This window comes from Microcaecilia unicolor, chromosome 6 (genome assembly GCF_901765095.1).
Source record: "Microcaecilia unicolor chromosome 6, aMicUni1.1, whole genome shotgun sequence".
Lineage (NCBI taxonomy): Eukaryota > Metazoa > Chordata > Amphibia > Gymnophiona > Siphonopidae > Microcaecilia > Microcaecilia unicolor.
Window position 1 is genome coordinate 335,929,430 of NC_044036.1, and position 27,182 is coordinate 335,956,611.

Here is a 27,182-nt window from a genome sequence, read left to right on the forward strand (position 1 = left end):
GCGTTTCTGTTAGGCAGTGGGGTAACATGCTCCCGTAAATAAATACTTGCCAGCCGTATTTAGTCTGGTTTTGAAAATATCTTCCACAAACAGCCCTGAGATTTTAAGCATTTAGTAGCTCTAATTCATGGTCAGTTTGCAGATTTCATAATAATAATAATAATAATAATAAAACTTTATTTCTAACCCGCTATATCTCAAGCAATCTAAGCGGGGAAGAAAGATATTCATAATCAATAAACAGTTCACCATCCTATGACAAGAATTTGATATTACTACTACTACTACTACTACTTATCATTTCTATAGCGCTACTAGATGTATGCAGCAGAGACAGTCCCTGCTCGACAGAGCTTACAATCTAATTAGGCCAGACAAACAGGACAAATAAGAGATAAGGGAATATTAAAGTGAGGATGATAAAATAAGAGTTCTGAACAAGTGAATAAGGGTTAGGAGTTAAAAGCAGCATCAAAAAGGTGGACTTTTAGCTACTGCTTTAATGTAGATTATACTGTGCCATCAAGTACCCGTCAGTGACTACAACACCTCCAGCACTAGAAATTCTACTGACCTGTCACTAGGAAATGTAGAAACATGGATGATGTCATCGGGTAAGGAATAGTTGGTCCACTCTCTGCGCCCAGTTCTGCCTCCCTACTGTGTTTTCTCATTGGTTGTCTTCTACCCTCTATCACTAAGGTCCTTTGAGTCCACCCCAGACCCGCTTGAATTCTGCCTCCATTCTGATCCCTCTGTCCTCTGTTGGATATCCGTCCAAGATTCCCACTGCCCTCTCGATGAAAAGGTCATTTCTCATATTTTCTTACCCGAAAGTACTGAAGACTATTTGGTTAGATCGTTTCACAATGAATGTTCTAGAATTCCTGGTGCAATGTTGCAAATAACAATTATAAACATTGTTACATCAGTATACACATAGATATTCACATTCACATGTAAGTAAACCAAGGAATATTTTTTTTCAGGTGCAGCAAAAATGTCTAATGCACCATAAATCAATGATATCCAGAACAAATCATCAGACATATAGTCTAAGAACCAATTTCACGAGTTTGTTTCAGTTATCCTTATTTCTGATCTGACGAAGGTGTTGCCTTCGAAAGCTAATCAAAACAAATGTATTATGTTAGTCCAATTAAAAAGGTATCACCTTATTTTCTTGTCTTCATTTTGTTTTATATCTATTTATTATAGATATTTGATTTTGTTTTATTTCATTGCATCAAAAACATTTCTTTATTTATTTATTTGCTGCATTTGTATCCCACATTTTCCCACCTATTTGCAGGCTCAATGTGTCTTACATTATTCCGTAATGGTGATCACCATTAACGGAATGATAAATACAAAGAGGTGCTACAATCAAGGTACATGAAAATATTGCATGGATTAGATATGATAATAAACATCGAAGTAATATCTCATTAAGACTTATCTTATTACTTTATATAATAATATTAACAATAGATACAGTCTGCAATAAATATTTCTAATAATATTCCTAATAAATAAATAAAATTAAGAGATTCCAGAATTGAGGAAGATGTACCATCTACATAAAGAAAGTAGATTATTTATATTGACTATCAAGGATCACAAAAACACCTTACCAATCACATATTAAAATAAGAGATCATTATAGCCCAACTCAGTAGAACTAAAGAAAAGAAGACGTATTCTAGTGTTTGGTATCATAAAAAATTGATCTCTCGAAAAATGGCAAAAAATCAAAACCAAGGGTGGAAAACAGGCACAGCTCACCATGCTCTTCTCAAATCGCTATGTTGTAGTTTAAAAAATGCACACAAAATGCTGAAAAACTGCCAAAACTAAGTGAAAAAAATGATGTGTTTTCAGTGGCCATATTGAGTGTGTTCCGATGACGTGAATGATGCCATCAGAACGTAGATGTACTAAAAACCATGAGAAAACATGCTGGGACGCTTTAAAATTAAAAGTCGGTTGACAAAACTGTACAGCACCTTCAGTGAATTCCTTCAAAAAGGCCGTAAACAAATCCTAACAATAATAATAATAAATAAAAAATTAGGCCTGATTATGACCATTGAATACTGGACTTGTCTCCCCACTGTATACATTGAAAGGGAAATGGGACGTGATACACCGCCTTTCTGTGGTTTTCACAGCTACATTGAACGCGGTTTACATAGTATAAAGCTACTTATTTGTACCGGGAGCAATGGAGGGTTAAGTGACTGGGAAATGCTATCCCACCATGCTCCTTGCCATCACAAGTGTGCCTTGCACTGTAGGCAAATGTTATATGTACTCCAACTGAGGATATGATAAATGTGTCTGTCTGGGGGAAGATAGGATGGGTTTTTCCTCATTCCCTCACTTTAATTCTCCCTCATTCACAGTGCCTTCACTGACCAAGAGCTGAACTAGGGAAATCTCCTGAGCAGTGGCGTACCAAGGGGGGGGGGGTGCCGCGTGCCTGTTGGCCAAGTCCGCTCGTTCCCTCCCTGCTGCTCCCTCTGCGCGGAACAGGTTACTTCCTGTTCCGGGGCAGAGGGAGCAGCAGGGAATGAGCGGACTCGGAACCGACAGGCGCGCGGCACCCCCCCCCCCCCAGCAGGTAAAAATGCACCCAGGGGGGGTCACACTGCACCCGGGGGGGTGTAATTTCACCAGGGGGGGGTGCATCGCCGATCTGCCCCAGGTGTCAGCCAGCCTAGGAACGCCACTGCTCCTGAGACTAAACCCTGCTGTGGTTTTGGTGTAGTAACAGCTGTCACCTTCTCTTTTGCAGAGCAGCTAAGTTACTCAGTCCCAGGAGGGAGATTTTAGACCAGTCCTGGATTTCTCACAGCTCCACCTGGTGCACAATTGAGCCTGCAGCACTGATCTCAATGGACTACAAACGCCACATTGTTTTATTGACATAAAACTAAAACTGGGACTGGTCAACTTGGCAGCTCTGTTTTCCCCAGAACTCAACACATGCCATTTCTGTGACAGATCCAAGCCCCCCCCCCCCCCCTCAACTCTGTCACAGCAGTAAAACTCAGTCATAGAGCCCCCAAACCGAACAATTTTCATTTTAACAAAGCAGAAAATTCTAATCTTGGATAACACATACACCACATAGACCACCTGATAGTCTAATCCTAAATTCTAATTTCTGTGTGAATTTTGCTTAACGAAAAAAAACAATATTTTATTGCATTCACAGTAGGGAAAGGAAAGTTCTCATTGCAGGCAGTCCTGGAAATGTAGGAGTCAGTTTTCTAACTATATGGTAACAGAGCCCTCAAGCTTCATTAAAGTTCTGACTAGAGTATGCTAATTATAAAGTTCTCTGGAGAAAAATGCTAGGCTCCAGGAACACGGGGGGGGGGGGGGGGGGGGGGGGAGTGTCAGCCCTGGTTTCACAAGTCCCAGCTTCTATTTTGTGGGTAGGTGCTGATGTGGGTACTGAAAAGAGTAAAACCATTCCTCCCACAGAAAACTTTCCGCAACCTAGTACAATCCACAGTACTCACCCATGCCGACTACTGCAACAGCATCTTCATCGGCTGCAAAGCTCAAATCATGAAAAAACTCCAAACCGCCCAAAACACAGCTGCCAGACTCATTTTTGGCAAATCACGATTTGAAAGTGCAACACCACTTCGCGAAAAACTTCACTGGCTCCCTATCAAACTTCAAAGCCCACACAATGATCCACAAGATCCTCCATGGCGAATCTCCAAGCTACATGACCAACTTGATCGATCTTCCAGCCAGGAACGGGTCCAAATCTTCTCGAACATATCTCAATCTTCATCTCCCCAATTGCAAAGGCCTCAAATACAAAACCTACTATGCATCCAACTTCTCCGTTATAGGCAGCCAACTCTGGAACGCAATACCCCGACACATCCGAACAACCAATGAACACCTACCCTTCAGAAAGCTGCTGAAAACCTACCTTTTCAAACAAGCTTACCCAAAAAACCCAACTTAATTCTCAAACTTAATCCACACCACCAGCACTACCCATACTCCAATCCTCTCCCCCACATCTCTTCCTATTGTCCTACTCTTTATAACTGGATCATCTCTTGATACTTTGTGCCATACTTTATGTTATCTCTGTGATACTTTGTACCATACCTGCACCATACTTTGGGTTATCTCTGTGATACTTGTACCATACCTTGTAAGCCGCACTGAACCTGCTATCGAGCGGGAAAGAGCGGGGTATAAATGCTATAAATAAATAAATAAATAAAATATTTTCAAAATGGGAGGTTAAAAATGACAAAGTGTTATGGACAATTTGGTGTTTCTATATATTCCTGTACAAATTCAGGAATGGTACACCACCAGCCAAAATACATGTGCACAGCTCAGACTAACAGACCTGCCAAGTACCCAGTTCCAAGATGGAGACATTAGGCCAGTCCTGGCATTCTGACAAGCCATCATGATGTATTATGGAACCTACAGCTCTGAATTCAGGATAAAAATCAGGGACACTAAAACCCATGCTGCTTTGGGGTGTAATTTAAAAACCCTGACTGGCTGTGAGTTTGCTTTGCTCACTTTTAAGAGCAGAATCCTATGTCTGAAATGGGATTTGGAAAACCAGGACTGTCACAACTGTTCCTTATGACCCAGAGCCAGGTAACTAGGTTGGACTATGAGATAGCACAGTCCAGCTGTAAAGGGACTTGGGCTCAGGGTACTTTTTGAGTTCTGTGCTTATGTCTAGCTTACCCATCAAGTTTATATGTGTATTTACTCCATCCTTTTTAACATAGTACACCCTCTCTTATTTATAGCACTTCTAGAGAACAGACGCATTCCCTACTCTTTCTGACTAGCATGTGAGAGTTTATAAAAATTGTGATGTCACTTCCTCCTGTCATCAACGTTGCCCGGGGACACTTCCCTTTGTCCCACCAGACAATGGAGTTATTTGAAGACTAAAACCCAAACCAATACCTAAATAGGAGAAACAGAGCATCTTTTGTTATTACAAAATGAAAGCATGATGAGAAGAGGAAAGAGGGGGGGGGGGGGGGGATGTCTGACACCACCACAACAGTAGAGGAAAAAAAGTTAATCTACTTCAGCTTTAACTGTTGCTATAACAACCCATCCTCTCCCAGTCCATTTAAAGCACCGGCCAGGTAATGCAGCACCTCAGAAACCGAGGTAAAGCCCTGGGGGAAACTTCCACAAAGTCTCCTCCTGTCTGCCTTCAGCAGATGACTCCAGGTCAGCAGGTACAGGCTAATCCAGGCATGCAGGTGTTGGTAGTTGCATCACATAGTAACATACAGTACATAGTAACATTGTAGATGACGGCAGATAAAGACTTGCATGGTCCATCTAGTCTTCCAACAAGATAAACTCATTTCAGGCACAGCTCCAGCCCAACTATATCTGTCTAACCACAACTAGGGTTACCATATGGCTCCAGAAAAAGGAGGACGGATTGAGCCAGCCGGGTTTTACTTCCATTGCTTTCAATGGAAGTAATTGAGCCATCCAGGTTTTACTTCCATTGCTTTCAATGGAAGTAATTGAGCCATCCAGGTTTTACTTCCATTGCTTTCAATGGAAAGCAATGGAAGTAAAACCCGGCTGGCTCAATCCGTCCTCCTTTTTCTGGAGCCATATGGTAACCCTAACCACAACTGGGACACAGACCCTATAGATCTGCCCTGCGCTAGCCTTACGTCTCAAGTACTGGACTTGCTGTCTAAAGCACAGCTAAGTTTTTGTTTTAATTACATTCTTTCTTTCCATATAGTTCTGACTTTCTCAGCAAAATCAATGGACTTATCAGAAAAACAAGTCCCAGCATGCACTGGGGAAAAGCCAGGATTCAATTAGCCTGCATCTGATGGCCTGAAGCCATCTGATATTACTACTACTTAACATTTCTAGAGCGCTACTAGGGTTACGCAGCGCTGTACAGTTTAAGAAAGAAGGACAGTCCCTGCTCAAAGGAGCTTACAATCTAAAGGATGAAATGTCAAGTTGGCGCAGTCTAGATTTCCTGAATAGAGGTATAATGGTTAGGTGCCGAAGGCGACATTGAAGAGGTGGGCCTTGAGCAAGGATTTGAAGATGGGCAGGGAGGGGGCCTGGAGAATGGGCTCAGGGAGTTTATTCCAAGCATGGGGTGAGGCGAGGCAGAAAGGGCGGAGCCTGGAGTTGGCGGTGGTGGAGAAGGGTACTGAAAGGAGGGATTTGTCTTGAGAGCGGAGGTTACGGGTAGTAGGGATGTAAGGGGAGATGAGGGTAGAGAGGTAGGGAGGGGCTGCAGATCGAGTGCCTTTGTAGGTTAGTAGGAGAAGCTTGAACTGTATGTGGTACCTGATCGGAAGCCAGTGAAGTGACTTGAGGAGGGGGTGATATGAGTATATCAGTCCAGGCGGAAGATAAGATATCCCTAGTTCAAGTTGTGGGTATAACACCAGGAATGGATCTGCCCTTTCTAAGAAAATGGAGCCAGCAAGTGAGCCTGTGGGCTTGAAACTGAGGGCTGGGGGGACTTCAAAAGCTCATAAAGAGACAAAGGCAAGAATCTATAAGTGTCAGAATCATAACTGATCAATACCTTGACTTCACCAAGCTGTTACCAGCTCTCCGTCTCGCTCCCCGTTTCTGCAAAGCAAAAATGTGATTCTATCCATTGGAAAGAGCAATGCAGGTCTCATAATGCATTGTGATAGGAATGTTAGAATCCAGGACTGGCTCAAAATTAAGGTGCCAACTGAATCCAGATTTGCAGGACAGGGTTGAACCAGTCCTGGGTTTACCCCAGTGCATGCTGGGTCATGTAGTCTTGTGAGTGGAGGAGTAGCCTAGTGGTTAGTGCAGTGGACTTTGATCCTGGGGGACTGAGTTAAATTCCCACTGCAGCTCCTTGTGCCTCTGGGCAAGTCACTTAACCCTCCATTGCCCCTGGTACAAAAAATAAGTACCCGAATATATGTAAAACCACTTTGAACGAAGTTGCAAAAAACCTCAGAAAGGCAGTATATCAAGTCCCACTTCCCTTTCCCTATTTCAGATTCTAAATGGAATGTTGCTACTATTGAGATTCTGTTGCTACTATTTGAGATTCTACATGGAATGTTAATGTTGCTATTCCACTAGCAACATTCCATGTAGAAGCCTGCCCTTGCAGATCAGCAGCGCGGCTGCGTTGCTGATCTGGAAGGGCAGGCTTCTCATGGAATGTTGCTAGTGGAGGAGTAGCCTAGTGGTTAGTGCAGTGGACTTTGATCCTGGGGGACTGAGTTCAATTCCTACTGCAGCTCCTTGTGATTCTGGGCAAGTCACTTAACCCTCCATTGCCCCTGGTACAAAATAAGTACCTGAATATATGTAAAACCACTTTGAATGTAGTTGCAAAAAAACTCAGAAAGTTTTCCATTTTCTTGGGGAATGCAATGGGGGAAATCAGAAATGCAAGTCTCTTGTAAGAAGGAAGGAGGCTTAAGAGCCGAGGAAGACAGAGCAGAGCCCTACCTTTAATCATTCCTCAGAGAGAGAGAAGGAAAAAGGTAGTGCCCCCTAGAAAATGGAGGTGGGAGAAGGACTACATTTCCCAGCATCCCCGGGGAAAACCCTGGTATAGGGATTATGGGCCCCAGCATTCCCCGGGAGAAGGCTCTGACAAGGCAAAGGAGGGGCACCTGGAACATAATCAAGTAAGAGAGGAACAGCAGATCAGGGTGGAGGAGAATGAGTCCATGGACTGGCAAGCTGCTGGAGAACAGGAGCAGGAGGCAGGTTCTGGGGAACCTATGGACATTTCTGCCTGGGCTCATGCCTTGAAAACTAAACTGAAAAACCAGGTGAACTCTTGGTGTCAGAGCTGGGTTGAAAGTGGGAAGGGGAAGGTTCATGCGGGAGGAGGGTCAGTGAAGTAATAGAGTGACCCTGAATGGGTGGGAGCCTTTCCTCTTTCCCAAAAGAGTTCAGGCTGGGTGCTTTGAGGAGACTGGGTGTCTGAACTGGGTGCTAAGGCAGTTAGCACTGTGGAGTTTGAAATGTTAGGAAACAAACCTTCTTTTGGGTGGGGGAGGGGAAAATAAGCTACATTGTTTTTTTTTTGTGGGCTGAGGCCCACAAAACTGTGTGTTTTGGACTGTTTGCAGAAACCCCGTGGGGGTGGACAAGATACAGGGAGTCCTTTTTGGGGTGTGAAGTTGGACTACAGAGGAACCTATCTGTGGGGACTGTTAACTGGGCTTCAACTTACTTGTGCAGCTGTTGGAAGGGAACTTGTTTTGCGGTTCTGCTGCACCTGGGCCCTGAGAGAAAAACAGGAGAGTTGTTTTGAAGGGGCTGCAGGATTCCTTTTGAAAATTACTGAACTGTGAATCCCTGACAATAAAGGAGTGTGGTGACTTTTACTTTTTTGGAAGTTTATTTCCTTTGAGCCTTGCCTGTCTGTGGACTGCAGTGAGCCGGAAGGCTGGGTGGCCCGGGGAGAGGCAAGATCCCGAAGACCCTCCGGCGGAGGGTAGGAACATTTTCACAAATGGTGGCAGTGGTGGGATCTATACTGAACATCCACGTGGGAGCAGTTGGATTCCAGTTCAAAAACAGATGAGGGGCTGGCGTGAGATGGAGATGTTCTTGGAGGTTCCAGAGGCGGTGGTTCCAGAAGCCCAGCGAGGGGGCCAACACTAGCAAAAGCGCTTTGCTCACCTACCCCAGGTAAAGGGTATCTAGGGGGGAGGTGAGAATGGATACGTAAGTGAGAACTGGAGGCTTGGGAGTGGCTGTAGGGGATGGAGGAGGCCACAAACCCCTTCCCAGGAGGGGGGGGCGGACACACAGGGAGGTGCAGCACAAGTGAGGGGGCCAGGAGAGAAAACAGGCCACACTTGGATTTTGTTTGTTGTGATTGCAGGCTGCACCCCATCGGACTGCCAGGAAGGATGGAGGCCTGAGAAGCCGGAGAAAAGTTCAAGCCGGAGAGGAGAAGGCCAGAGCACTCACCAGAGTCAACTACCGCTGGACAGGAGCTATTAAAGCTGGACATTATGAACCAGGTTTTGGGACTTGCAGGGGGAGGGTCGAAAGGGACCTACTGCAGGGGACCCAGCCTGGGGGAGCATGGTAGTGGCGGGCTCCCTAGGGAGAGGGAAGGGCCCAGGCCATGTGTGGTTACTAAGAGAAGAGTCGTCAGGTGTAAACCCCTTTCTCGGAGGGATCGTGGTGAGGTCGGAAGCCCCAGGAGGTAGGAGGTGCGGTTAGGCACCTCAGGTCCCTGGGAATGGGGGGATGGGCCAAGCCATGTGAGGTGCTAAGAGAAAGTTAAAGGGACCTAGGCGAGCTAGGTGACCCCTCCCTCGGAGGGCTCATGGCTGGGGGACCCCAGGAGGCGGGAGGGGGCTGCAGGAGAAGAGGGTCAGGTAGAGCCCGCTGCAGTGGGAACCCCTCAAGGCCTGGTGAATGGGGAGGCCCGGGGCCATGGGATGTGCTAAGAGGGGGATGAGGAGCCTAGATGGGGGTTGGTGAGACCCAGGGATAGAACAGGGATGAGCCTGGAAAAGTGTATGCCCTCATGGAAGAATTGCTGCTCCTCAGTGGAAAAGGCTTACAGAGTTGCTGAGGTTGAGCAGCAATTATCTTAAGGGTGGGGGTATGTAAGAAGGAAGGAGGCTTAAGAGCCGAGGAAGACAGAGCAGAGCCCTACCTTTAATCATTCCTCAGAGAGAGAGAAGGAAAAAGGTAGTGCCCCCTAGAAAATGGAGGTGGGAGAAGGACTACATTTCCCAGCATCCCCGGGGAAAACCCTGGTATAGGGATTATGGGCCCCAGCATTCCCCGGGAGAAGGCTCTGACAAGGCAAAGGAGGGGCACCTGGAACATAATCAAGTAAGAGAGGAACAGCAGATCAGGGTGGAGGAGAATGAGTCCATGGACTGGCAAGCTGCTGGAGAACAGGAGCAGGAGGCAGGTTCTGGGGAACCTATGGACATTTCTGCCTGGGCTCATGCCTTGAAAACTAAACTGAAAAACCAGGTGAACTCTTGGTGTCAGAGCTGGGTTGAAAGTGGGAAGGGGAAGGTTCATGCGGGAGGAGGGTCAGTGAAGTAATAGAGTGACCCTGAATGGGTGGGAGCCTTTCCTCTTTCCCAAAAGAGTTCAGGCTGGGTGCTTTGAGGAGACTGGGTGTCTGAACTGTGTGCTAAGGCAGTTAGCACTGTGGAGTTTGAAATGTTAGGAAACAAACCTTCTTTTGGGTGGGGGAGGGGAAAATAAGCTACATTGTTTTTTTTTGTGGGCTGAGGCCCACAAAACTGTGTGTTTTGGACTGTTTGCAGAAACCCCGTGGGGGTGGACAAGATACAGGGAGTCCTTTTTGGGGTGTGAAGTTGGACTACAGAGGAACCTATCTGTGGGGACTGTTAACTGGGCTTCAACTTACTTGTGCAGCTGTTGGAAGGGAACTTGTTTTGCGGTTCTGCTGCACCTGGGCCCTGAGAGAAAAACAGGAGAGTTGTTTTGAAGGGGCTGCAGGATTCCTTTTGAAAATTACTGAACTGTGAATCCCTGACAATAAAGGAGTGTGGTGACTTTTACTTTTTTGGAAGTTTATTTCCTTTGAGCCTTGCCTGTCTGTGGACTGCAGTGAGCCGGAAGGCTGGGTGGCCCGGGGAGAGGCAAGATCCCGAAGACCCTCCGGCGGAGGGTAGGAACATTTTCACACTCTGCATGCAACGCAGTAAAACCAGGACTGGATCAACCCTGTCCTGTGAATCTAGATCCAGCTGGCAGCCTTGCACTAAGGATTTCTTCCTTTTTCCCAGAGTTATCAAGTTAACCCAGTTTTAAGAATCAGTTTTTACACCAGTCCTGGATCTCTGACACCTCCACCCCAATGCACTATGGGACCTGCAGCGCTGATTTCAATTGGTTCATTCAGGGTCTACAAATGCAACACTGCACTAGGATGTAAGTCGGTGGTTCCTAAACCTGGTCGTGAAGGCACCCCAGTCAGTCAGGTTTTCAGGATACCCACAATGAATATTTATGAGAGATCTGCATACACTGCCTCCACTGAATGCAAATCTCTTTCATGAATATTCATTGTACATATCCTGAAAATCTGACTGGCTAGGTAGCATCCAGCAAGGCCGCCGAGAGACTGGGTCGGGCCCGGAACAAGGCCGTCCCTGGGGCCCCGCCCCCACCGCCCTGCCCCCCCCCCCCCCCCCCCCGAGGTCGCTTCTGCCGCTCCCCCCCTCCCCCCGAGGTTGCTGCCACCGCTCTCCACGTGACCCCCTCCGTCCACCACTGGGCCGGGCCCCCTGTATTGAAATCACAGCGCCTCTCACCTCCATGTGAAAGCGCTGCAGGCAGCAGCAGATCGCCTCCCTTCAGGCCTCCTTCCCTCCCTGTGTCCCGCCCTCGCGGAAGTTACATCAGACGAGGGCGGGACACAGGGAGGGAAGGAGGCCCGAAGGGAGGCAATCTGCTGCTGCCTGCAGCGCTTTCACACGGAGGTGAGAGGCGCTGCGATTTGAATGCAGGGGGCCCGACCCAGTGGCAGACGGTCGACAACGGAGGGGGGGGGTGGGACTGCGGCACCAGGCCCCCCTTGGAGGCCCGGGCAAGGGGAATTTTGTCCCCCCCTGCCCCCCCCCCCCTCGGCGGCCCAGGCCTCCAGGACCAAGTTTCAGAACCACTGCAAATTCAAAACCAGCACTCCCTCCTGGAACTGGGTAAAGAATAAGTACCTAGTGCCTTTTGGAGACTTCTTTCTCCGAACTGCAGACAAGAAAGAAAAGAAAACAAAACATTAACACCCCACAAAAGTTGAAATTTTGTGCAGGGGTTTATTATTTAAGCAAAATAGATTTTTCTTCAAATTAAACATTTTAGATGTTATGCTCAGATGGAGAATCCTGTTTTCTATTTAATAATGACAATGAAAGTACAGCACAGAAACCAGCTGTAGATATCCAGGAGAAGACTATTAGTCAAGTAGCTTCTCTGATGACAAATGTCTCTGCTTTTCATAGTCACAGCAGGAGTTCCAAAGGATTATCATGTCCTGTCTGACTGGGGAGTGTTAGTGCTTACCTCAGCTTTGTATAAGGGCCCCTTGACATTTTGTGGTTTCATCCTTATTGACATACCTCCAAGCTGAAGAGATTATTAGTTCTACTGAGTTACACACAATCTATTTGTTAAGGAGGAAAGAGGACCTCAAATGTCCAGACCGTGAACTCTATATCTTATGCCTATGTATACGGCCGCCGAGGGGGGGGGCAGGGGGGGTCAAAAGTCACTGCGCCCGGGCCTCCAAGGGGGGCCCGGCGCCGCAGTCCCCGGTCTCACCCACTCGCCCTCGGCTCCGTCGACAGCCCTCCTCCATCCGCCACCGGGCCCCCTGCATTCCGATCACAGCGCCTCACCTCCATGTGAAAGCGCAGCGGCAGATCGCCTCCCTTCGGGCCTTCCCTCCCTGTGTCCCGCCCGCGTGGAAACAGGAAGTTAAATCAGACGAGGGCGGGACACAGGCAGGGAAGGCCCGAAGGGAGGCGATCTGCCGCTGCGCTTTCACACGGAGGTGAGGCGCTGTGATCTGAATGCAGGGGGGCCCGGTGGCGGACGGAGGGGGACTGTCGACGGGGCTGGTGGTGGGCAGGTGGAGACTGGAGACTGCAGCGTGGTGGCCTCAGGGGGGGGGGGGGGCGGTGGCGGCCTTGCCCTGGTCCCAGCCCAGTCTCTTGGCAGCCCTGCCTATGTATGCCATACTCTGTTTTTCTCATCGGTGTTTAAAAAACCTCCTCATTAATCAATATCAGTATCAAAAAATATAAATATAGCAAGCGCTTAGCTTCAGCTGCTCTCCCGACGGGGATCTCCGTTTCACTTTCATTCAAGCTTCGTCAGGAGACTAAATGCTAATATGTCTTTAAAGGCCTACCTGTTTGATGCTGCTTTTAATTCCTAACTTGTCACCTGCTCGTAACCTTTCTCTTGTCTTCCTCTCTTCAATAGTCCCTTTTCCCTATGTGTCCTATCTGTCTGTCCTGCCCCTATCCCTTATTTGTCTTGTCTGTCCTGATTTAGACTGTAAGCTCTTCTGAGCAGGGACTGTCTTTTCTTCATGTTCAATTGTGAAGTGCTGCGTACGACTGGTAGCACTATAGAAATGTTTTGTAGTAGTAGTAGTAGTAATGTTTTTGCTGATCAAAATATATGCATTCTTAGTCACAACGTCATCGCAATGCCAAACTTAAAACATGGCATCATATGTATACAAGATGCTGGCAACTATGAATGCATATATTTTGATCTGCACTCTTGCACAGACACTTTTGAGCCCCTCCCCTACTACTACTACTACTACTACTTAACATTTCTAAAGCGCTACTAGGGTTACGCAGCGCTGTACAATTTAACATGGAAGGACAGTCCCTGCTCAAGGAGCTTACAATCTAAAAGACAGGTCTACAATCTAAAGACAATCTAAACAATTTAAAGACAAGTGTACAGTCAAAAGACAAGTGTAGAGTCCGTCTGATAGGGCATACTATATTTCACGAAAGGTTAGGTGCTGAAAGCAGCCTTGAAGAGGTGAGTTTTAAGTAGACATTTGAAGATGGGTAGGGAGGGGGCTTGGCGTAGGGGTTGAGGAAGATTGTTCCAAGCATAGGGTGAGGCAAGGCAGAATGAGCGGAGCCTGGAGTTGGCAGTGGTAGAGATGAGAAGGGAACTGAGAGGAGGGATTTGTCCTGTGAGCGGAGGTTACGGTTTTGGTTTTGTTTTTTTGTGCAGAGGAATGTGGAACATATGTTTAAAATAAAATAGAAAAAAAGGACTAAATGGAGATGGCTGCTGTGTACACCCCCCCCCCCCCCCCCCCCCCGGTAGTGCTTATGGCATTCTAGTTGCAGATATCACAGCCTCCAAAGAATTCAACTTTGTCCAGGAACAGAAAGATCTGCCACAACCTTTCGCTGTTGTAAGACATCTTCCTTTTATACTACAGCTGAAAATAGTTTCTGGTGCTCACCTGTCAGTCATAAGAGCCAGCTCTGTGGGTGCCAGAGGGTGCTGAGCAAGTGCAACCCCAATGTGGAGCAAGCTCAACTGAGTCCAGGGAGGGGTAATTTGTATGGATGGGCAGTTGGCAAATTTTCATTTCCTGGGTTAATACTAGAGTGTTCATTTTGTTCGGAGTTTTCTGGGCATTTGTTTTCTTATGGGAGCAATGTTTTTTCAAGGGTTTGCACTCTGTTCCTAATAGTGAGGTTATGCATAATGGTTTGCACAAGTACGCACTATTGAGAAAAGAGAGCACACTCTTTGCAAAACGTGTGCACTATTATTCGAGAATGAAAAAAAACATAAAGGGCGTGAATTCTATATGTGGTGCTGAAAAAAAGTGCTATTCTATAAACCATGGAAAAAAGTTAGGCGCGGCTTTTAGAACAGCGCTTACACCCAGGACTTGCACTTAACTTTAGGCATGGCCATGTGCACCAGCAAATGTATGCACCTACATTGGGTGCATATCCCCTATATCCTATAACAACACACATAAATGCTATGAATGTCCCCATTTCACCCATGACCCTCCCATTTTTGCATCCCTTTTTTTAACACGTGCATAAAATTTAGGTGTGGATCCCATGCTTAAATTTACATGCGCAGGTTGCAATTAAATCTAATTAGTGCCAATAATCATTTGTTAAAAAGCCAATTATTGGCCCTAATTAGCTCATTTTTCAATTGCGCATGCAGAATGGGCATACGCCCAAATTTGTAGGTGCAAGTTTTGGTGACTTTTAGAGATTTAGGGGGAAAATATGTTCTTTCTTCTCATTTTTGTTATTGACATGCAATGACATAGGCTATGTCATTGCAAATGACAGCCCATCCCTAGTCATTATCAGGGGCATTTTCGAAAGAGAAGGGCGCCCATCTTCCGACACAACTCGGGACATGGGCGTCCTTCTCTCAGGGTCGCCCAAATCGGCATAATTGAAAGCCGATTTTGGGCGCCCTCAAATGCAGTCCGTCGCGGGGACAACCAAAGGTCACGGGGGCATGTCGGCACCATAGCGAAGGCGGGACTGGGGTGTGCTTAAGAGATGGGCATCCTCAGCCGATAATGGAAAACAGAAGGGCGTCCCTGACAAGCATTTGGTCGACTTTACTTGGTCCATTTTTTTTCACGACCAAGCCTCAAAAAGGTGCCCAAACTGATCGGGGATGACCTCCCCTTACTCACCTAGTGGTCACCAACCCCCTCCCACCCTAAAATTTTTATTTTTTATTTTTTGCCAGCCTCTATGCCAGCCTCAAATGTCATACCCAGTTCTATGACAGCAGTATGCAGGTCCCTGGAGCAGTTTTAGTGGGTGCAGTGCACTTCAGGCAGGCGGACCCAGGCCCATCCCCCCATACCTGTTACACTCCAACCCGGGGACATCCAAGGCATTTGGTCGTGGGAGGAGCCAGCATTTGTAGTGCACTGGTCCCCCTGACATGCCAGGACAGCAACCGGGCACCCTAGGGGGCACTTCTAAAAATTTTAAAAATATATACAACTAGCTCCCAGGTGCATAGCTCTCTTACCTTGGGTGTTGAGCCCCCCAAATCCCCCCCCCCAAACCCACTCCCCATAACTCTACACCATTACCATAGCCCTTACGGGTGAAGGGGGCACCTACATGTGGATACAGTGGGTATTGGGGGGGTTGGAGGGCTCAACACTTACCACCATAAGTGTAACAGGTAGGGGGGGATGGGCGTCGGTCCACCTGCCTGAAGTGCACTGCACCCACTAAAACTGCTCCAGGGACCTGCATACTGCTGTCATGGAGCTGGGTATGACATTTGAGGCTGGCATACAGGCTGGCAAAAAAGGTTTTTATTTTTATTGTTTTAGTGGAAGAGGGTTGGTGACCACTGGGGGAGTACGGGGAGGTCATCCCCCATTCCCTCCGGTGGTCATCTGGTCAGTTCGGGCACCTTTTTGAGGCTTGGTCATGAAAATAAAAGGGCCAAGTAAAAGCGGCAAAATACTTAGTAACACCGCTTTTTTTTTTTCCCATTATCCGCAAAAGCCGGCCATCTAGTAGCCACGCCCATGCCCGCCCATGTTCCGCCTTCGCTTCGCCACCGACACGCACCCTTGAACTTTCGCCGGCTTGGCGACAGGAAAGCGGTGATGGTGTCAAAAAAGCAGCTTTCGATTATACCGATTTCGCCGCTTTTGCGAGATCGCTGATTTATGTCGGAAGATCGCCGGCGATCACTTTCGAAAATAAGCCTGAAAAGGAAACAAAGGAATTTGGAAAGTCACCCCCAGAATAAACTTGATGGCAGAGGGAAAGGTCATCTAAATACAGAAAACCACCTAAACTTTCTACGCAGATGGAAAGCAATGAGCACAAATGCTCGCAGTCTAGGTAAAAAGGTTCAAGACTTGCAAGCCCTGATGTTTGAAGAAAACTTGGATATTGTTGCTATTACGGAGACGTGGTTCAACGATTCCCATGAATGGGATGTGACCATACTGGAAGGATAGAGAGGGCCGAAGAGGTGGAGGAGTGGCGCTGTATGTGAGAGACGATATCAGAGCGGCTGAAATGCGGGGCACCTGGGGAAAGGAAGAAGCTTTATGGATCGTCCTGAAAAGGGAAGATGGAACCTGTATCCACACGGGGGTTATCTACAGACCTCCGGCACAAATAGAGAAGCTAGACAAGGATCTGATAGAGGATATTCAAAAGATTGCTATGAAAGAGGAGGTGCTACTGTTGGGAGATTTCAACTTGTCTGATGTGGATTGAAATGTCCCGTCTGCGGAATCGGAAAAAAGTAGGGAGATTGTGGATACCTGTCAAAGTGCTTTGCTCAGACAAATGGTGATGGAACCCACGAGGGGAGAGTCAATGCTGGATCTAGTGCTCACGAATGGAGGAAGTGTTTCTAATATCCAGGTGGGTGCCCACCTATGTAATAGTGATTATCACACTGTATGGTTTGATATAAGGGTGAAGGCACAGTGTGGACGCACAAAAACTAAAAGTACTGGATTTCAGACGTACTGATTTTGATAAAATGGGGGGAAAGGAGCTGTTGAAGTGGGAAGGGGTAGGAGAAGTGGAACATCAGTGGTGAAAGCTGAAGGCTGCTATAAATATGGCGACTGAGGAAAGTAAACAAAACCAAGAGAAACAGGAAGCCTATATGGTTTTCCAACCAAATAGCTGAAAAACTAAGAGCAAAACAGGCCATGGCTAGAAGGATGCTAGGCTGCATAGAGAGAGGTATAACCAGCAAAAGAAAGGAGGTGTTGATGCCTCTCTACAAGTCGTTAGTGAGGCCCCACTTGGAGTACTGTGTTCAGTTTTGGAGGCCATATCTGGCTAAAGATGTAAAAAGACTGGAAGCGGTGCAAAGAAAATCTACGAAAATGGTATGGGATTTGCATTACAAACCGTACGAGGAGAGACTTGCCGACCTGAACATGTACACCTTGGAGGAAAGGAGAAACAGGGGTGACATGATACAGACGTTCAAATATTTGAACGGTATTAATCCACATACGAACCTTTTCTGGAGATGGGAAAGTGGTAGAACTAGAGGACATGAATTGAAGTTGGAGGGGGGGCAGACTCAGGACTAATGTCAGGAAGTATTTTGTTCACGGAGAGGGTGGTGGATACGTGGAATGCCTTCCCGCGGGAGGTGGTGGAGATGAAAATGGTAATGGAATTCAAACATGCGTGGGATAAATACAAAGGAATCCTGTTCAGAAGGAATGGATCTATGGAATCTTAGCGGGCATTGGGTGGCGACGCCGGTATTTGGAGAATAAAACCGGTGCAGGGTGGACTTCTACGGTCTGTGCCCTGAGAAAAGCCAGGGACAAATCAAACTTGGATATACATATAAAGTATTACATACCATGTAAAATGAGTTTATCTTGATGGGCAGACTGGATGGACCGTTCAGGTCTTTATCTGCCGTCATTTACTATGTTACATTGTTACTCTTTGGGGTTCTTCGTGGAATGTTGCTACTAATTGGGATTCCAGAATCTTGTAACTCTTTGGGATTCCAGAATCTTCAGAACTTTTAGTAGAAGAACAGTACTGGGCAGACTTCTACGGTCTGTGCCCTGAGAAAGGCAAGGACAAATCAAACTCGGGTATAAAGTATCACATACCATGTAAAATGAGTTTATCTTGTTGGGCAGACTGGATGGACCGTTCAGGTCTTTATCTGCCGTCATTTACTATGTTACATTGTTACTCTTTGGGGTTCTACATGGAATGTTGCTACTAATTGGGATTCCAGAATCTTGTAACTCTTTAGTATTCCAGAATCTTCAGAACTTTTAGTACAAGAACAATGCTGGGAGATATTGCTGGGCAGACTTCTACAGTCTGTGCCCTGAGAAAGCCAGGGACAAATCAAACTCGGATATACATATAAAGTATTACATACTATGTAAAATGAGTTTATCTTGTTGGGCAGACTGGATGGACCATTCAGGTCTTTATCTGCTATCGTTTACTATGATACTATGAATAATGACATGCAACAATTTTTTTTTTGTATTTGTTGTAAACAGATGGCCATCTCTAGTGCTTTTGTGTCGGTCTTTATAACCCAGCGGAAAAATATAGTATGATGGGTATTTAAAGAGAACCCAATTAGGGGTCTCCCTCAAAACTTGAACAGCTCCTTCAGTTCAAATAGGCAATGAGACCACAGCCTTGCAAATTCTATGAACACCCCCCACCCCTGTAACCAATTTTCCTGCTATCTTATATGGGGACAAAGGGTAGGATGCGGGGTTTGCTTTGTCAGACGGGCTGTAAGGTATAGAGACTTGTCTTGACAGAAGAAAAAGACTCACCGACCCATCCAGTCTGCCCAGTTATTCCTGTCAGCACTGCTAAGGATATCTCCCAGCTGCCAGCAGGTATCACTCCAGTATCCTGGGCACAGTTTCTCATCTTCTTTCGGTGTACTCTCCCATCCTGGGTTGATGAATATGCAGAATCTCCTTCCCATATGCAGTACCCACCCTTCCCATGCCTGACCACACGGTTTTTACAGGGTGTTAGGGAGATAGGTGCCAACACAAATTTACCCTCCCTGAACACAATGAAGGAACTTGCTCAATATTTGGGGGGGATGCAGTTGCCACTGGCCAGTGGCGTAGGCACAGGTGGGCCTGGGTGGGCCAGGGCCCATCCACTTAGGTCTCAGGCCCACCCAACAGTAGCACATGTTTAGCGGTAGCTGGTGGAGATCCCAAGCTCTACCAGCTGAAGACTTCCCCCTGATGGTAATGAAAACGCTACTCTCCACGGTACTGGCACCTGCGCATGCTCAGTTTTCAGCGCATGCCTGCTGCAGACTGCCAGGGTGGAAAGAAGCATTTTCCTGCCAGCTGAGATATCTTTTGGTGGTGGGGGGGGGGGGGGGAAGAGCTTTTGGTGCCCACCCACTTCTTGCCTAGGCCCACCCAAAATCTGTTGTCTGGCTACGCCCCTGCCACTGGCACCCACAGAGCTGGCTCCTTAGAGAGATCCTGTTAGGTGGACACCACTAGTTAAAGCGCCAGGGAGCAAATTATCCAAATATGCTAAAGCCCTTAATCCTTGCAGCCAGTACCCCTGGTTCAGGCTAATTGACCCCCCCGCCCCCCCCCCCCCCCCCCCCCGTACTCCTTATTTCTCAATAACACAACACACCAGTGTGGGATAAAACAGGCCGCAGCTTGCTTTATTAACATTACTTAAATAACAATAACATAACGACCCCCTTTTTTGCCCGAGCTACAATTTTACAGACACACCGCAGCAACCGCTGCCCCCCCCCCCCCCCCACCGCCACTTGCCCTGACAGCAAGTGGCCTCTTCCTCCAGCCGGCCTCTTCCGACTCCGCCACTGCAGCAAGAGCCAAGGCCTGTGTGGACCTCCACACATTCCACCGGGTCACCCGACCCACTTCTGCACCGGCTCACCCCTGAGCCTAGTCCCTGTAACTCGGGTTTTTTGCTTCCGCTGCGACAAAATCCTCCTCCTCCTGAAACAAATTAGACAAACAACAGCAACAACTCTTTGCACTTAACTAACCCTTAAGAAAAACAAAAAGACACCTCCGAGGAACAGGGGGAAAAAAACAACGCCTGATCCTCGAGCGACCCCCCTCCTCTATCCTTTGCCCTTGGCCTGCCTCTTCCCCCCCCCCCCTGCCTATCAGGTGTCTCCAGGTCCCCTAGGCCCCGCCCCCTTCTTCCTCCCACCCAATCAGCTGCCTCCCTCGACGTCCACAGAGCCCTATGGGGCGTCGTGCTCCCACAGCCCGCCCCCCCCTCATCCCGAACCTTCTCGATGGGTCCCGGCCCTCGATTAACGGGGCCCATTGAGATAAGCTCTCGGCCCCTTCATTCTACTGAAAAATAGCACTGGCAGGTTAAACTTCTGGTATATCAAACACATACACAGCAACAAACGTATCTGTTACAAAACAATAAATAATAACATAAACTTCGAGGGACCTAGAACACATAGAGGGGCATAATTGAACGAAAAACGTCTATCTCCATGGGCGTTTATCTCCGAGAACGGGTCCGTGAAGGGGCGGACCGAACCGTATTTTCAAAAAAAAATAGACGTCCATGTTTTATTCTACAATTTGTGAGCTGGGCGTTTTTGTTTTTCAGCAATAATGGAAAATGAAAGTGCCCAGCTCAAAAACGAATAAATGCAAGGCATTTGTTTGTGGGAGGGGCCAGGAGTCGTAGTGCACTGGTCCCCCTCACATGCCAGGACACCAACCGGGCACCCTAGGGGGCACTTTTACAAAAAAAAAAAAAAAAAGGTAAAAGAGCTCCCAGGTGCATAGCACCCTTCCCTTGTGTGTTGAGCCCCCCAAATCCCCCTCAAAACCCACTGCCCACAAGTCTACACCATTACTATAGCCCTAAAGGGTGAAGGGGGCACCTACATGTGGGTACAGTGGGTTTGGGGGGGTTGGACGACTAAGCATTAAACAGCACAATTGTAACAGGTAGGGGGGGATGGGCCTGGGTCCACCTGCCTGAAGTCCACTGCACCCCCTAACAACTGCTCCAGGGACCTGCATACTGCTGCCAGGGAGGTGGGTATGACATTTGAGGGTGAAAATAAAAAGTTGTGAAACATCATTTTTTGTGGTGGGAGGGGGTTAGTGACCACTGGGGGAGTCAGGGGAGGTCATCCCCGATTCCCTCTGGTGGTAATCTGGTCATTTAGGGCACTTTTTGGGGCCTTATTCGTGAAAAAACAGGGTCCAGGAAAAGTGCCCTAAATTCTAACTACAAACGCACACTTTTTTTCCATTATCGGCGAAAGGCGCCCATCTCTGTTTGGGTGATAACCACGCCCCAGTCCCGCCTTCATCACGCCTCCGACACGCCCCGTCAACTTTGTACACTTCCGCGATGGAGTGCAGTTGAAAACGTCCAAGTTCGGCTTTCGATTATACCGCGTTATTCGTTTTTGGGGAGATAAACGCCTATCTCCCGATTTAGGTCGCAATATAGGCGTTTTTGTCTTTCGATTATAAGCTGGCTAGTACCAGATGGATCTGCTATGCGTTCAACTCTGAAATCCGAGGGGGTCATACTTCCGTTTCCACACAGACACGCTTGACATCCCTTCAGCTTTCTCTTAATGGAAATCTAGGGCTGCTGTGCATAAAACCAAATCAATACATATTGAAAAAACAATTGTGTAATTGATTTCTTATCCTTTTCCAACCAATAACTATTTTGATACAACAGTTGCAACCTCAACTTCTGTTATAATAAGATCTGAACACGGTGGGGGGGGGGGGGGGGGGGAGGGGCAGTAGGTGTTTAAAGAGGCTGCACCTGGTTTGGTGACTAGAATAATTGCAGTCTTGGCTTGAACTATCTGCAACATTCCTTTCGGATCTGTGGTTTCTAATTCACTTCGATATCCAGTTGTTGGGGGGAGGGGGGTTCACCATTTTGGCTATGAAAAGAGGTCCCCGTGCTGACAATAAGGGACCCCCCCCCCGGGTGCAGGACAATGGGGTGCACTGCAGACAACCAGCAATAGCACACAGGGAGGGGTCTTTCATTTAAAAGCAAAAAGTGTGGGCAATATTGAGTATGTTGTGTGTTGTGTTGCTTAACTTTGAGTTATCAATAAAATTACTTTAAACTTAAAAAAAAAAATAAAAGTGTTTGCCTCAAAATATATAATACAGTGTGAACAACATCTGAGATCTTGAAGGAAGCTGATCGTTTCCAAATTACTTTGTGAGGGGAGAGGGGCAAGAAAGGCACCCCAGGTCCCATCCTGACAATATGAACCTCCTTATATGACTGTATGTAACTCGCTGTCAAAATACGTTTTTAGAAAAACTTCCCCTACAAGAGCAGAACAGACTATTTCAAGAGATGGAGAAGGGGGTCGGGGTGAAAACGAAATATACTGACATCAAAAATATTTAAAAAAAACATTTCAGACTTTAGGAGTCAAAAAGAAAGACTTAAACCTTTCACTGGAGATACTTTGCTGCCTCCGACACTTTTTTATTTTCTTTTCAGATCACGTTCTTTGGAAAAATTAGCCGTTTATGAAACAATAAGTAAATGAGCCCATACACCAAGCCCCCTCCCTGCCCATCTTCGCTTAAAGCCCACCTCTTCGGCACCTAACTCTTACCGTACAGTAAATCCAGACTGCCCCAATTTGACTGCCCCTTTCGGACTGACCGTTCACTTGTCTTTTAGATTGTAAGCTCATTGAGCAGGGACTGTCCCTCTATGTTAAATTGTACAGTGCTGCGTAACCCTAGTAGCACTTTAGAAATGTTAAGTAGTAGCATTCTCCAAGGACAACTTAGCTGTTATATTTTAAGCAGAAGTCTTGTATTTCATCTACCAGGAACTATTATTCTTCAAAACTTTGTGGCTAAAGGGTTAAAGATGCCGAAATAATTGTGTCAGCTGATGACGGCCCCGAAGAGGGAAAAGCCAGACTGGCTCTGGAGCAGTTTCTGTGGGCTACAGGCACAGTGGAGACCTGCTCAAAAGGGGTTTCTCATTTTGTGTCCATGGTCAAACTGCTTAAGAGAAGTATATGCAAAAATCTGACCTGTGTGCAGTAAAGCAGAAATTAGCAGCAATAAGCACTTGATTATTTGGGGGCGGGTGGGGGGGGGGGGGGGGAGAGAAAGAGAGAGATTCTTCTATAGATGAAATATCCGAAACTGTTTTTCTTGTTTCTTTCCCCCCTCCTCCCCCACTTGCTTGCAAATTAGCCAAATGCACAGAAACTTCTGTGTTAAAATCAGTTTGCTGTGCAGTAAATATTTCAAAGCATGTATCCATCTATTGCAAAACAGGGATATTAAATGTGTGTTTCTTTTCTCCTGAAAAACGAATGCAAGCAGGAGAAAAAAAAAAGCCAGGGGGAGTGGGGACAGAATACAATGTACTGCAGAAGACTGGGGGAAATTCCTTTACACAGATGAAGTGGGGCCGACACGGCAACCAAACTGAAGTTCCTTCCAAAGCGGGGTTGGCTTGCTTTGTAATAAGTTATTTAAAATGTAATGGAGAAACAATGCAGTGAAAAGGAGATTTTTTTTTTTTTTTTTTGTGGGGGGGGGGGGGGGGGGTAAGATCCTTGTTTGTGAGCAGATTAACCCACCATGATTTCTTTGCATTTTGATCCTTTATTTTTCTTTTTACGTTCCTACGAAATACATTCAATTAATTTGAGGTGCAGATTGCAATAATAAAGATATTTAAGTTTGTTTTGCTTAAGGTTTCGTCTTTGGGTTTAGTTTCTCTAATGTTTTCAATTCTAAGATCTAACTTTCATGTCGAAAAAATTTATGCTAAATTATATTTATATATAGGTCTGACACAGTTTTAAAACATTTTTCTTCCGTTTCTAAAATTGCAAAGCGGATTAATTGCAAAAGACTATTCGGTTAGAACAGATTCGGTAATATCGGTTCGTGTACTGTTTTCACAAAGAGCTAGGGACAATATACAGCCGAAATTACTGTAACACTTTCTGTTTTGACATCTGAGTTTCTGAAACCAGGCGAAATCAGCTGGTCGAATATTCCACGTTATCTAATCTCTCGATCTGAAATTATAGCTCTGAGCTTCACTTCCCCGGTTGTTTATTTAAAATTGTACTATAAATCCATAAAGGAGGAACCCCGTGTGCACGGCCTTCAAAGTGCTTAACTGATAAACTAGGTGAGACAAGGGACTGTGAATGGTATTTAAATGCCACCAGCAAAGGACAGCGAAGCCGAAGCGATGGCGCGCGCGCACACACACACACACACGGTCACCACACACACACACAAAAAAAAAATAGTTTCCAGATTTTCCAACACAGAGCTTGTTTGCTTTCTAGATATAGAAAATTAAGTGGTAATGAGGTAAGAGAGAGATTTTTTTTCCCACTGGAAAAGGAGTGCTGTTAATGCCCTTGCAAAAAGTAACGCAAAAACTTCATAGGCATCAGTCTTTAAAATGCATCCAGGACTATGAGCAACCTATTTCAGGACCTCCGAGAGCTGAAGGATTTGCTCTTTTCTATACACAGCATTGGAAAGGATGCAAATAGTTTAACCTGTATACTTGAATTTGACACATACACGTGGTCACTTAAAAAAAAAAAAGTGCACAACAAACAATTTTGTTTTCTTAAATCACTTGTGTTGTCTCGTCAAACACCCCTCACCCCCCAACTCACACGGCCGAAGGCTGCGTCTGAATAAGCTTTGGGATTTCTGAACTTTCCTTTCCTGCGCCCAGAAAAGAGAACTTTGTAACGCTTCGTTTTCCGCCACCTCCTCAGAAGCAAAGTTTGCACCGCATGAAAGAGGGGGCTGGAGCTACCAGAAGAACCTCCATCCCTCTCACACATTTTCTGTCTTTGCAGGATAATAAATGAACACGTTCACAATATCTGACTTCTTCCTTTTTAAGGGGATGTGTATATGTGTGTGTGTGTGTGTGTGTATGTGTATATATATATATATATATATATATATATATATATATATATATATATATATATATATATATACATGTATGTATGTATATACATGTATGTATGTGTACATACATACATGTATACATGTATACACACCATCAGCCATATATATATATATTTTTTTTTTTTCATTTGTATCCCACTTTTCCCCACCTGTTTGCAGGCTCAATGTGGCTTACAATACATCATGAATAGTGGAGATATATAAGAAATAAACATTTAGTATTATAGAAGGATCTTGAGTAACATGATAATGATAAAGCATGATATTAATACAACAAGCAAATAGTAAAGACAATTCTGGGTTACGTATGTATTATATGGATTCATGTGTGTGTGTCGAGGGGATTTGTATTATTCACAGGTTTCTAAAACTAAACCTTTTTCCTCATTTTTTTTTTCTCTAAGTACTGATGGATGATTATTTCCCCTTACAAATAGTCGACTGACCAGCTCTGGCTATTTCAGAAACAGCGTTTCTCTTTACCCAACAATTTCGATCGACTTTAGTACTGAAATAAAAGAAAAAATGGTAATGAATCACGTCCCAAATGAGGTTTCACAATGCCACCCCCTTCCAATGTTATCCACTGTTGAAACTCCTTTTTTCGTTGAAAATTACAAAGCGTTTGATCTGTGGCTGTCGAGCCATTGTAGAATTATAGGTGAGTTACACAGGAAGATTTCTAGATTCCTAATGCAATTGTTTTGATTCTGCTTTAAAAAAAAAAACACACACACACACATATATTCAGCATATATAGTTCGATTCTGTCATTGTGGAATTTCATGTATCTCACTGCACGTAAATGAAGAATCTAAGATTACAATGAAATGTCTCTTTATATAGCTTACGTTTCCTCGTGAGAGAAATATTAGAGTCTACCAGTTATATTTTTAAAAGTTTATTTTCTATCAACTGTATTTTTAAAAGTTTATTTTTGATCGGCATGAAAAGCGCAACCAGTAGAATGAATACCCATGTCTTGGGAAGGGAAGGGGGGGAAGAGAGTAAACAAATGTTGCTAAGCAATTTTGGTAAAGTTGAATCCTATTAAATAAAAGCCTGAACCTGGCTCAGAGGCATTCATTTGGTCTGTAAGAGGGATCGAGTGATTTTTTTTTTATTGTTGTTATTATTCAGTAGGCTGAAGTGTTCTTTTAAAGTGAAAGTTTCTTATAAGTTTCTGGGCCTTTGGTGACCCCTCTGGATGAACTTCTGAACTGCACATTCCAAAACTTATCCAAAGCTACAGATACTGTTTTAAAACTTAAAAGTTCCAACAAGAAACAGGAATTCTGCATAAAAATGTATTGTGACCCGCTTGAACATCTATCTTAGAAAGAAATTCTCAACTGCGGTTCATGAAGTTGCAGAAAGTGAGAGGGAAATGAAACAATGTAAATAATCAATGGGCATCATAAATTGCTCAATAGTCTGCTATCGATTGATAAACAAATAACACTTAAATGACTCATTACAAGCACAATGAGTTGCGTTTGCTACAGCGATAGTTAGTACTTCATTTTAAAACACTTGGGAAAATACATATTTATTTTTATATTTGATATTCTTCATTTGGAAGAAATGTCTACAGTTAGGCATTCAATTAATTAGTTGAAAACCCTGCAAAAATAAAAAATGTGTTATTTGGCCATTCTCGCATAAATTATTGCTTCTAAAGCAATGTAACCTCTGCAGAGAGAAATTCACCCGTCTATGCTAAAACGTCCACATACGGGGAGGGGGAGGGGGAGGGGAAGTGTGTAAACAACCCAAACCTTCAAATTCAGTAATGTTGCTTCACTGAAAGAAAAAAATAAAGTCATTGCACACGTTTATCTGGATGTTGATGTTAAGAAAGTGCATTACATCCGAAATGAGAGTTATTGTTGTTGTATTATTATTATTATTATTATTTTGTACGGGACTTTACACTTTCTGTGGTACGATCAAAAAGCGGTTTACATTGATTACATTCAGGTAATTTCTCTGTCCTTAGGGGGCTCACGATCTAACTTTTGTACCTGGAGAGTTAAATTAAGTGACTTGCCTAGGCACTGAAATTATATAAAATATCCCT

General features: G+C 45.4%; 1 protein-coding gene across 1 annotated transcript in view; it reads left to right on the forward strand.

The window, feature by feature from the left end:
• Positions 1-27,182, forward strand: part of SOX9 (SRY-box transcription factor 9) — a 53,569-nt gene that overhangs the window by 20,669 nt on the left and 5,718 nt on the right. The window lies entirely within an intron of this gene.